Source organism: Felis catus, chromosome E1, assembly GCF_018350175.1.
Source record: "Felis catus isolate Fca126 chromosome E1, F.catus_Fca126_mat1.0, whole genome shotgun sequence".
NCBI lineage: Eukaryota > Metazoa > Chordata > Mammalia > Carnivora > Felidae > Felis > Felis catus.
In genome coordinates this window covers 20124408-20137455 of record NC_058381.1, presented here as the reverse complement: position 1 = coordinate 20137455, position 13048 = coordinate 20124408, and the positions used below count along the sequence as shown (strand labels likewise).

The 13048-nt window shown below is 46.0% G+C and overlaps 1 pseudogene; it reads right to left on the bottom strand.

Moving 5' to 3' along the window:
* Window positions 1–11875: 11875 nt before the first annotated feature.
* Window positions 11876–13048, bottom strand: LOC101093656 (annotated as a pseudogene).

The following is a 13048-nucleotide window of genomic DNA, read 5'->3' as shown; positions in this document are numbered from 1 at the left end:
CCGCCGCCAGCCAGCCAGCCCCGCCCCTCCGGCCCTTCGGCTCCGCCCCTGGCGCGTGCCGGCGGCCCCATCTCCCGCCACTCTGCGCCCAGCTGGAGCCCGTCCCGCGGGGAGGGACCCGAGTGCGGGCCTGGGAGACCCTCACGCTGGCTGGCCCAAAAGCAAAAACCCGTCGGCCGCTTGCTAGCTGCGGGACTGTGGACATCCCAGTCGACCTCTCTGGCCTCAGTTTCCACCTCTGTAAAAGGGGAATAAGGGCATGTCTGTGTCTCTGGGCTCCGTGGAAAATTAGACAGGATCTAACTTCCGTTAAAGCTTTCTACTGATGTAGCGCTTACATCTACTTAGAGACCTCCCCGGGAAGCCCTCCTCAATACCCAGCCTAGAGCAATCTCTCCAGCTTCTGGTCCTGCTAGAACCCTGTTACAGGATCCGTCCATCCCTTTGGCCCTGAGCATTTTCTATCTACGCTGCATCGGTTATTTATGTATTTATTTATATTAATCCCTCCCACAGCTCCAATACACACGTGGCCTCGCTGGATAGTTTGACGTCAGCAGATTTATTTCTGTATCCCACATAATTCCTAGAAACAGCACCTGCACATTTTTAGAAGTCCAATAGTTGCATGACCGTGTTCACCAGGAAGCGTGGTTTCACCAACGCGGACTCAACTAGGCACTTTTATCTGTGAGGTTCCATCGCTGTGAGGTGTGGGCAGGGTTCAGGTGGTTTGGAATCTGGGAATCCCTCCCCCATCCCTGGCCCTCATTGATCCCTTTCTCTGTGGTCCCGAGGTGCCTGGGAAGGCACACGCTGCTCACGCTTGTCCTCGCCTCCATAGGTAAACACCCATCTGTCATATGCATATAGCTTAATGCCAAGGATGTTCCATTTTCATCCTGATCGTTGCAGCCGAAGTTCTAGCTGACCCTCCTGTATCCCCAGTTCAACATACGTGCATATATACATGTGGATACATAGGGCAGCATGGTATCATGGAATGAATCCAAGAACACAGGTTTTGAATCTTGGCTCCACCCCTTACCAGCTCGGTGGCCTTGGGCATATTCCTTCACTTCTCTGAGCCTTGTACTCCTCCTCTGGAAAATGAGGATTTGGGAAGACCCACTTAATAGGGTCACTGAGATGTGCCAGTGGGTGCGTGGCACATAGAACTCTCAGAACACAGTGGCTCCCGTGCTTTCCCTGTCCCTCTCTGGTCAGCTCGTGGGATCATCATGTGGAATGCTGTGTGTCATTTCCCATTTTCCACAGGGCAGAGGAGGTCAAGCCTCCATGCCTGGGAGGAGAGGGACATTACCAAAAATAACCAGCCAGGAGGGTCTTGACTGGGGGGGGGGGGGTGGTGAGACCTAGCCCAGGGGCAGCTCCAGAGGAGCCAGAGAGAGCCCAGAGGGGGTCAGAGGGCATGGGGCTGTTTACCAAACAGGCTGAAAGATGATTCATTTCCGCTGCTTAAGATGAAAAAAGAGACAGAAATAAATCTCCCAAGAGATAGATGGGAAAGGCAACCTAAGATAGGAAGGCAAGACGAGGGGGGAGGTAGGGGGGCAAAGACAGGACAGGGCAAGGACATCATTTCTCTGCTGCCCAGTGCCAAGGCAACACCCCAAGCCCTCCTAGATTATGCACCTTTGAATATTCCTTCCCCACAACACCAGGAAAAACACAGCATCTCCTTCCTGGTGAGGAGCCAGAGATTGAGAGATTCCTTTTGTTTGCCCTCTACCTGTCCTTATTTCTGGAGGTTTCCATTTACAGAATTCCAAGCCTTAAGGTCTTCAGACACTAAATAAATATTAAAAAAAAAAAAAAAAAAGGTACTATTGTATTTTGTTTGTAATGGGTTTCTTTTATGGGGCAAGGTTAAGGCGATAATACTAATTAAGAATTATTGATTGTTTAAAGAGAGTTTCACACCATTTGGTCACATTTGAGTTCCATGACTGCCCTGAGGGCAGTGGGTTATCTATCCTCAGAGGAGTTAAGTTACCCAGGGTCAAAGAGCCAAAGGGACCGAATGGAGGTCAAAATAGAGGCCTCCTGGTTCAGCCCAGGTTCTGTCACCAAATCCCACAGGTCAACCCTGCCCTCTTTCGTCTGGGTTTTTGGTTTGTTTTTTTTTCACTTTTCAAAAAATTGAAGTAAAATCTCTATAACGTAAAATCGGCCCCTTTAGCCATTTTTAAGTGTACGATTTAGTGGCATTGAATACATTCACGATGCCACGCAACTATCACAACTGTTTCCACAACTATTTCATCACCACAAACAGAAATGCTACAGCCCACTCCGTGGGCATGGGACATGATCAGGGTTCAGCTCGGGCCTGTGTTCGGGAACCAGAGGCTGCTCTTAAGGGAAGAAGATAACTGTGCCAAAGGCTGTCGTGACTGGGATCAGGGGCCAGGCTGTGAGGGGCAGGGTGGGCTGAGGCAGCCTTCTTCGTGGGCTCAGTCCGTAGCAGCTGCAGAGGTGAGGGGGCAGTTCAGGCCCTGGGACCGAGTGTCCTCTGTAAACAAAGCTCCCAGGGTCCGCCAAGCACAAACATCAAGCCCTGCTCTCAGGGTCACTGTCTGTGGAGCTGAGTCCAGCCACCGCAGGGGTTGGAAGAAAGCTTTCAACCACATTCCCAGCCCTGGACTTGGCTCCAGATCCCTGGGGAATGGATCGCAACCCCTTTGAAAATTTAAATAATTATGTTTACTAGATAGTTTTTTTGAACTCTAATTACAGGAAATTTGGAAAATACAATAAAGAAGGAAGAAAACGCCACCTACAATTATGACCACCATTTATTCAGAGATGAATGTATGTCAGACATTATTGCATTTAATCTTAAATACAACCCTGAAGTCTGAACTATTTTTATGTCCATTTTATAGTCGAGGCAACGTAGGCCCCAGACAAAGTAAATTAACTACTCAGGTTACACAACTGAGATGATGCATACTGGATGGTACATAGTATTGGAGCTGGGATTTGAATCCAAGTCTGCCTTGGACCCCTTTCATCAATATATTTGGTTGATGGTATGAAGTAGACTTACAAAAGTTGGGGTGCCTGTTTGGCTCAGTTGTGTGAGCATCCCACTCTTGATTTCGGCTCCGGTCACGATCTCATCGTTGGTGAGATGGAGTCCCTCATTGGCATGGAGCTGCTTGGGATTCTCTCTCTCCCTCTCTCCCCTTCCTCTCTGCCCCTCCCCCTTCCAGCTCCGACCCCTACCCCCCCCCCCCCGCCACACCCCACAACCAGGGCACATGTGCGCTCTCTCTCTCTCTAAAATAAATAAGTAAACTTTAAAAAAAAAAGTACGGCATGCAGTTCAACCTAATATTATCCTTTCAATTGTCCTACTATCAGTCTTTATTAACATTTTCCTAGATTTTCTTCTGGACTTCCATACATTTTTTTATATATCATTGGGATCATATTTTTTCATATAATTTTTTTTCTTTTACTTTCTTCACATAACGTCCCTTATCATATTGTTATAGATGTATCATGACATCATTTTATTTTATTATTTTTTAATGTTTATTTCTGAGACAGAGAGGGACAGAGCATGAGTAGGGGAGGGGCAGAGAGAGAGAGGGAGACACAGAATCCAAAGCAGGCTCCTGGGTCCCAGCTGTCAGCACACAGCCTGACGTGGGGCTTGAACTCACAGACCACGAGATCATGATCTGAGCCGAAGTCGGACGCTCAACCGACTGAGCCACCCAGGCGCCCCATGACATCATTTTAATAGCTCTGCAATATTCCATGAGATATGTATATTTCCCTGTTGTCGGACATCGATTGTGACCAATATTTCGCTGTTACACATGATGCAACTATGAGTATCTTTGTGTCCAGAGAGTTTCCCCTCTTTAAGGCTAGGATTTTCAAGTACCTGAATCGCCTGTAATTGCTCACTGGTTTCCTGTCTCCCTTACTCATCTCAGCTTCCTGAGGGCAGGGACAGGTCGCTCTGTCCTCTGCTGCATCCCGGCACCTGCCTGCTGCGTAGCAGGGACTCAAAACATACTTGTAAAATAAACGAAAAAATGAATACAGGTAAAAAATAATAAACAATAAGGTGAGAGGACTTGGGATCACAAAAATGTTTTCCTTTTGAAGGGAAATAATAGGCAGGGACGGGAAACATCGGAAAATCAAGCAGCCAATTGTGGGGAAATAGGTGCTGTTTATATAAATGGGTTAGAGGAAAGCTTAGGGCAGAAAGTCACCATCACGGGGCAAAAGTGCCTGAGGTTAGCTAGCGAGATATTGTAATGGAATCACGAGTAACTTGTTATGTCAGCTGCAGGAAATTACTTTCCACCTGATGCCAATATATTATCACAAACTCCACTTGCCTCCCAGACCCTTTGTTCTTACACACACCGGTTAATTGCTATCTGATTGTTTTCTTCACATTCGCACCGTGGGTAATACCTTGTGAGCTCAAGAAACACGAAGATGAAACCCCTGTTAGTGGCTCTTGTCTCCTTCTGGACGTTAGCCTCTCTTGTATTCAATTCTGCGTCTGCCCTCGCTGGACAAGAGAGCACTCCAGACTCATAGTCTGTGACAGCCAATCAGAAGAATCTGATCGAGTTTACCTATTGCTTGGTGCTTTCAATATTGCTCTGTCTTTAGCAGGAAGCAGCTCAGAACCCAGAGGGACTCCCCACCGCAATGCTGCCAAAGTGATTGCTTCTCCACTCATTAAAATGTATGGGGCTTGCACTATGTGCCAGGCATTGTTATGGGTGCTGGGAATATAACTATAAACAAAGCAAAGAGTCCTGCCTTTGTACAGCTTAACTTCAAGTGGGGGAGACAGAAAATGAACAGAGAAACATATACCTATATACAATATGGTACCAGAGCGATAAAGGCTGAAAGGGAGTACAGAGTAAGAAGATAGAGAGGGACAGAAGATGCTTTTGTTTTTCTTTAATAAAGTTTATTAAGGGGCGCCTGGGTGGCGCAGTCGGTTAAGCGTCCGACTTCAGCCCGGTCACGATCTCGCGGTCCGTGAGTTCGAGCCCCGCGTCGGGCTCTGGGCTGATGGCTCAGAGCCTGGAGCCTGTTTCCGATTCTGTGTCTCCCTCTCTCTCTGCCCCTCGCCCGTTCATGCTCTGTCTCTCTCTGTCCCAAAAATAAATAAACGTTGAAAAAATAAATAAAAAATAAATAAAGTTTATTAAAACTTTATTTAAAAAGTTTATTATAAAGATGCTGTTTTGATAGGGAGGTGAAGGAGGCCCTCTCTGAGGAGGTGACATTGAAGCAAAGATCTGAAGGAAGGGGTTGAGCCTACCAGGCACCGATCTGAAAGAAGACTGTGCCAGGAAAAGGGGCCAGCAAATGCAAAGGCCCTAGGGTGGAAACATGCTTGGGGTGTGCTTTGTCAACCTCCTGTGAGCACAGAGCTGTCCAACTCTCTGCTCTTGTGCCTTGCTCCAGCTACTTCTCTACTACTGCAGCTCCCACCTCCTCTACCCTGCCCTCTTGCCCAGCCCCACTGTTCTAGCAAACTCTGGCCTCTATGCCTATATTCAAATCTTACTTTTTTTTTTTAAGTTTATTTCTTTATTTTGAGAGGGACAGAGACAGAGCGAGCAGGGGAGGAACAAAGAGAGGAGACAGAATCCCAAGCAGGCTCTGCACTGGCAGCACAGAGCCTGATGTGGGGGGGGGGGGGGGGGGGCTCCAACCCACGAAACTGTGAGATCATGACCTGAGCTGAAACCAAGAGTTGGCTACTTAACTATGCCACTCAGGCACCCTCAAATCTTCTTACGGTTTGCCCTATCTCCCGCATCTATTTCCTCACAATGCTCATATTTCTGTTACAATAATCATCACATTGTACTATCATTTTTTAAAATCTATTTGTCCCAGTTGTCAGTGATCTTGTTAACAGAAGACTGTCATATTCATCTTTGTATTCTTGGTGCTTAGCAAGTGCTGGGCCCCCAAAATGCTGATCAATCGCTTTAAAAAAAAAAAAATTATTTTATTTTTTTAATTTTTTTTTCAACGTTTATTTATTTTTGGGACAGAGAGAGACAGAGCACGAATGGGGGAGGGGCAGAGAGAGAGGGAGACACAGAATCGGAAACAGGCTCCAGGCTCTGAGCCATCAGCCCAGAGCCTGACGCGGGGCTCGAACTCACGGACTGTGAGATCGTGACCTGGCTGAAGTCGGACGCTTAACCGACTGCGCCACCCAGGTGCCCCTAAAAAAAAATTTTAATGTTATTTATTTTTGAGAGAGAGAGAGAGAGCGCGCAAGTGGGGAAGGGGCAGAGAGAGAGGGAGACACAGAAGTGGGCTCCAGGCTCTGAGCTGTCAGCACAGAGCCAGAAGAGGGGCTTGAACCCATGAACCACGAGATCATGACCTGAGCTGAAGTCGGACGCTTAACCCACTGAGCCACCTAGGCACCCCGATTTTTTTTTTCAGAGAGAGAGAGAGAGAGAGAGAGAGAGAGAGAGAGCGCAAGTGAATGAGGGGCAGAGAGAGAGACAGGGAGGGAGAAACAGAGCTCATGTTTTACCGAAAGCGGGGCTCGAGCTCACGAAACCGCAAGATCATGACCTGAACCAAAGTTAGATGCTTCACAGACTGAGCCACCCAGGCACTCCCAGTTGGTTGATCTATTTATGTGAAATGTGCGGGATAGGCAAATCCATAGAGACAGGAAGTGGATTCCTGGTTGCCAGGGGCTGGGAGGGGCGGGCAGGAGAGTGACTGCTAAATGGGTACAAGGTTTCCTTTCAGGGTGTTGAAAAGGTTCTGGAACTACATAGTGGTGATAGTTGCACAATACTGCGAATGTACCAAACACCACTGAAATGTACACTTCAAAACGGTTAAAATGGTGAATTTTATGTTATGTGAGCTTTGCCACACACACCCCCAAAAAATGTTGGTTGAACTGGGGGTGGAGTTGAGACCTCCATTACACAGGCAACCCGTGGTTCGTTCGGGTTTGCTAAAATACAACAAGGAGTTGAAACACCCCATTGTGAAACCTGAAGAGCCAGAAAAGAAGTCCCGGATTAACACACGGTAATTGAGTGTTTACATTTGATGTCATTACCTGGAGCACTGAGTGAGAAGTTAGTCACAGAGGTTTGCTCAAACCCACAATCAAAGGGGTTAGGGTGACACCTGTTGGAAATGTGATTTGTACGTTGGTGCTACCCTGTTGAAGTGGAGTTTTAAAATTGGGCTCGAAAGTCTAAAACTTCTATTTCCTATTGTTGTACCTAAATTAATCAGAGGATTATTTTACTTTTTTAAGTTTTTTTTTTTTTTTTTCAAGAAAGTTCTACACCAAACGTGGGGCTCGAACCCACAACCCTAGGATCAAGAGTCACGGGCTCTTCTGACTGAGCCAGCCAGGTGCTCTGAGGATGGTTTTAGAAAACATCTAGGGATTTTCTTCTTGAGGTGGTTTCTTAGGCAATCACATTTCATCTTAACCTATAGAATCAATTGTCCACTTTATCATATCTTCCACTGTGAAAAAAAGTAATTTCCGTTGTGTAACACTTTCTCTTTTCCCTATGATTTATATAATTTCATCTTCACAACAACCTTGTGAGAGCGGTACTTTGAACTTTATTTTGCACAAAACTGCTCTTACAGAAGTAAACTGAGATACACATATGTAATATGTAGCAGTGTCGGAACTTGAACCCAAGTATTCTGAATTTCAGATTGAATAGTTTCTTATTTTGATCATTTGCCTTATAATTTTAATTGTGTAATACCATTTATTTATTTATAATTTATTTATTTTTAAAGATCTATTTATTTTTGAGAGTGAGAGTACAAGCGGGGAAGGGGCAGAGGCGGCGGGGGGGGGGCGGGGGGAACAGAAGATCCAAAGCAGGCTCTGTGCTGACAGCAGTGAACTCTATGTGGGGGCTCGAACTCATGAACCACGAGATCATGACCTGAGCCGAAGTCAGGCACTCAAGTGACTGACCTACCCCGGTGCCCCTGTGTAATATCTTTTAAAAAGACAGTAAGACAATGTAACATAAAAGCAGGGGGAAAAAAATCCAAAACTTTTGCCCAAGTGACATTAGGAGGACCAATTACCTTCCCTCTGCCCATTCTTGTCCCCTCTGATCTCTTCCTGGGGAGGGGGAGCAAAGAGACAAAGAGACGTCTTGTGCTCCTTGCCCAGAATGGTCTATGCAAGAATCAGCAGCCCTTTCATGGAAATCCGGGCTACGTTTGGGAAGTGAACAACTTTGAAGATTAAATAGAATAGATTATATCACTAAATAAACATTCAAACCTTATATGATGCATATCTAATTCAGGTGACTCGGAGAATTACACTTGGATGTAAACTTTTATTGAAATATAACAAACAGAAAAGCACAAATAATAAATGTGCAATTTGATGAATTTTTACTAAGTGCACACACATGTTTAACTAGTACCCAGAGCTAAAAACAAAACAAAATGAAACCAAAAACAAAACAAGCCACAAAAACACAGAAACCGGCATTCCAACGTTTATTTATTTTTGGGACAGAGAGAGACAGAGCATGAATGGGGGAGGGGGCAGAGAGAGAGGGAGACACAGAATCGGAAACAGGCTCCAGGCTCTGAGCCGTCAGCCCAGAGCCCGACGCGGGGCTCGAACTCACGGACCGCGAGATCGTGACCTGGCTGAAGTCGGACGCTTAACCGACTGTGCCACCCAGGCACCCCATAAACCGGCATTCCAAAAGGCTCCCGTTCCCCTTCAGTTTCTAGTCCCTAAAGGTAATCTGATTTTTATCCCCCTATATTCTTTTGTCGATTTTTACACTTTATATAAATCATGTGGCTTCTTTCCCTCAACACTATGTTTGTGAAATTCCTCCATGATGCTGGATGTATTTGAAGCTTATTCCATATACAGTCTTTTGACATTTGAGATATCCCATGTTTTGGCTTATACAAAGGACACTGCTATGAACATTCTGGTAGGAGGTGTGACTCTGGGAAGCTGCAGTTTTTGTAAATCAAAAACTACCACATACTCCCAACTTTATACATATATTCCATGTTTTTTAGTGCACGTATGTTTGCATTCTATTGAATTTACACCCAGGGGTGGGATGGTTGGCTCACTGAGGATACATATGCTCAGCTTTAGTCGATACTGCCAGGTGGTTTTCCAAAGTAATTCCACCAATCCCCACTTCCACAAGCAAGTGTGAGAGTTCCACATCCTTGCCGACACTCCAGGTTTATTGATCGGTATTTTCACTTCAGCTGTTCTCATGTCTGTGTGGTGCTATCACATCATAGATTTTGATTTGCATTTGTCTGATGACTAATAAAAGAACGCATTTTCATCTGCTAATTGGTCATTTAAATGCCCTCTTTAGGTGAAGTGCTTATTCCAATCCTCTGCCCATTTTTTTTTTTCAGCTGGTTTGCCTGCCTTTTTCTTACTTTCTAGGAATTTATATATATAATATATATATAATATATATAACATATATATTATATATATATATATTTTTGATACCAGTTCTGTTAGTTACATGTTTTGAAAATATTTGCTTTCACTCTGCGACTTGCTTTTTCCCTGTTGTCTTTTTTTTTTTTTAATGGAGTTATTTATTTATTCAGAGCACAAGCAGGGAGAGGGAAGAGAGAGAGGGAGAGAAAGAATTTCAAGCAGTCTCCACGCTGTCAGCGCAGAGCCCGATGCGGGGCTTGATCCCACGAACCACAAGATCATGACATGAGCCGAAGTCAAGAGTCAGACGCTCAACCGACTGAGCCACCCAGGTGCCCCCGGGAATGGATTTTTGACATATTTTAGTTGGTAGCTTCCAGATCCCCAGAGTCAAATAAGGGGACAAAGCCATGTGGTCAAAACAAAACAAAACAAAACACCCCATAGTTGAAGACAGATTGTATTTTGAGAGAGATACGAATCAAGTGTTTGGCAAAAGGGGCAGGATGCTCTGGCTTGGCAGAGAGGGGGGCTTCTTGGGGCAGGAGACACCCTTGTTGGCCCTTGAGAGGTGAGAATTCATTTGGGGGGGATCCTAGGGAAAGGGACCGGCAGACACAGAGGTGCAGAGGTGAGACAGCGTGGAACGTGTATGGGGAACTTTAAGTCACCCAGTCTGTCTCCTGAGTGGATGTATTAAGGAGGAAGTTATCAGCTTCAAGTAACACGATACTGATCTACAAGTGGCTGAAACAATTAGGTCAGTTTATCTCGTACTGAACCAAAAGTCTGCAGGTGGATGATTTCAGGGAACAACGTCATCAAGGCATTCTTCATGCTTTTTTTTTTTTTTAAGTGTTGGTTTTGCCTTGACAGTTTTTCTTCCAAAACGTTTATTTATTTTGAGAGAGGGGGGAAGGGGCACAGAGAGAGGGAGAGAGAGAATCCCAAGCAGGCCCCGTGCAGAACCCGACAAGGGGCTGGATCCCACAAACCATGACATGAGCTCATGCCTTGAGCTGAAATCGAGCCAGACGCTTAACTGACTGAGCCACCCAGGCGCCTCTGTTCTTCATGCTCTGTTGTCAGCATTACTTGTCCTGCAGAGGTGGCTGTTGCACTTAGTTCCTCCTCCTGGCTACCAGAGCCTCAGGAAGAAAGGGGAGGCGGCGGCTGCTTCTCTTTCCTGATACGCCCCCAAACAGAATCACACCCTTCTTAATCCGCAGCAAAGGGAAATGGATTACCTTAACCGGTTCGCCTTCCCTGGAGACATTGCTACCTGCCTACAACCAGGGATCTATTGGGAGAGGCAGCACTGTGGGTGCTGGGTGCCAGAGAGGGTGCCTGGTGGTGTGCAGAGAGAGAAAGAGCTAGAACATTAAGGTGAGGCCCCACCACAGGGCAGGGATTTGGAGATTTAGTCAGCCCTGGGGCTGCTGGCAAGGACAGGTAGGGTGTGTATAAAGGACAGGGCAGGGGTTAGGTTGATAGGCAGCTGGAAAATTGGTGGGGGGTATTGCAAGAGCCCAGGTGAGAGATAATGCAGGTAAGGTTGTAGAATTTTGTGTGTTTTTAAAATTTTGCAAGTTACCACGCAGTAGTGAGTCATGAAATGAATATTGATTTAGTGGTTCCAACTAACCTAGATTTTTTATTTTTATTTTATTTTTTAATGTTTGTTTTTCAGAGAGAGAGAGAGAGCGAGCAGGGGAGAGGCAGAGAGGGAGACACAGAATCTGAGGAAGGCTCCAGGTTCTGAGCTGTCAACACAGAGCCCAACGTGGGGCTCGAACTCACGAACTGAGAGATCACGACCTGAGCCTAGGTCGGATGCCTAACCGACTGAGCCACCAGGCGCCCCAACCTAGCTTAAAAAACAAAAGCAAAAACAAAAACAAAAAACCTCTTACCTCCTCAGGATCCTACATGCCCTTAGTCTCTTTAACTTGACTTTGTCCTGTTTCCTTTTAAATCTCTCTAAACATTGTCTCTTAGTCTTTTGGGGAATCTGAATTATCTGCTCACCCCCAATACTGGTCCTCCCAGAGTCTTCTCTTTGACTTGGTGTGATTTTCTCACACTACCCTCTCCCCAGCTCATCCCTTGCACTTTCATGGGATAAAGTACCATCTCTCTACACTGACAACCTCCAAATCTATACCCCAGCACAGTCCTCTCCCTTAGCATCAGACTTAGCATCTATCTACTAGGCATCTCCACCTGGTGTCCTGTAGACTTTTTGTTTTTATCATTTATTTTGAGAGAGGCAGCAATAGCACGAGTGGGGGAGGGGCAGAAAGAGAGGGAGACAGAATCCCAAGCAGGCTCCGCGCTGTCATCATGGAACTTGTTGCAGAGCCTGATGCGGGGCTTGATCTCATGAACCGTGAGATTATAACCTGAGCTGCAATCAAGAGTCAGACGCTCAACCGACTGAGTCATTCAGGTGCTCCTACACAAGTATTTTTTTTTTAACGAAGCTTTTGTGTCACACCAGACGCCTATGTGTCCTGCGTCCTGGTCACAAAGGTTTTAAAAGGTCAAAAGGTTTTAAAAACATTGAAACCAGGTAACAGGCTAGATGGAAGGAGTGGGAGGAGCCAGGGACATCTGCAATACAAACGGGGAAGTTAGGAGGAGCTGGTTTGGGGGGGGGGCGGGCGGGGAAGTAACAACTTTTGTTTTGAACACCCAGAGTCTGGTTTACAGTAAATCATACACCGTAGTTGCCCCTTTACCTTCCACTTCCAGGTTCTGGTCCAAGTAATATTGGACGAATGCTCTGAGGAATGAGGGAGTTTCCCTTCGAGGTCATTAATAATTAGCTCCCAGGAAGAGGTAATCCTTTAAAAGGGGAACTAACGTTTACTATGTGCTGGGCTCTCTGCATCCAGTTTTTTTGTTTGTTTTTTTACATTTCAATTTTTTTTTTAACAGGAGTGAGTTGTGTACAGGGGGGTTAAATGCTTGATAGACAAGCAAAAAAACTGCGCTAGAACCAACTTATTCATCATCATCTTCTTCTTCATCTTCCTCCTCGTCCTTGTCCTCCTCCTCTTCCTTCTTCTTCTTGCGTTTCTCAGCCTTGACGACTCCCTTTTTGGCCACGTCAGGCTTTCCTTTAGCTCGGTCTGCAGCAATATGCTTTTCACATTCTCCCTTCGGCCTCGGAGTCCTCTTTTCATAAGGCTGCTGGTCATCTGCAGCGGTGGTGTTGTTCCACATCTCGCCCAGTTTCTTTGCAACATCACCAATGGATAGGCCAGGATGTTCTCCTTTGATATCCGCCCCTTTAGGGGGGGATAGAAGTTTTCATTTCTCTTTCATAAAGGCCTTGTCCGTCTTTGCCCTGTCTTCAAACTTTCCTCTCTCTTTAGCAGACATGGTCCTCCACCTCTCCGAGCACCTCTTAGAAAACCCGGAGAAGTCGACTGAAGCATCTGGGGGCTTCTTCTCGTGCTCCTCTCGGCAAGTTTGCACAAAGAGTGCATATGATGACATTTTGCCTCTCGGCTTCTTAGGATCTCTTTGGGCCGTGTTTAA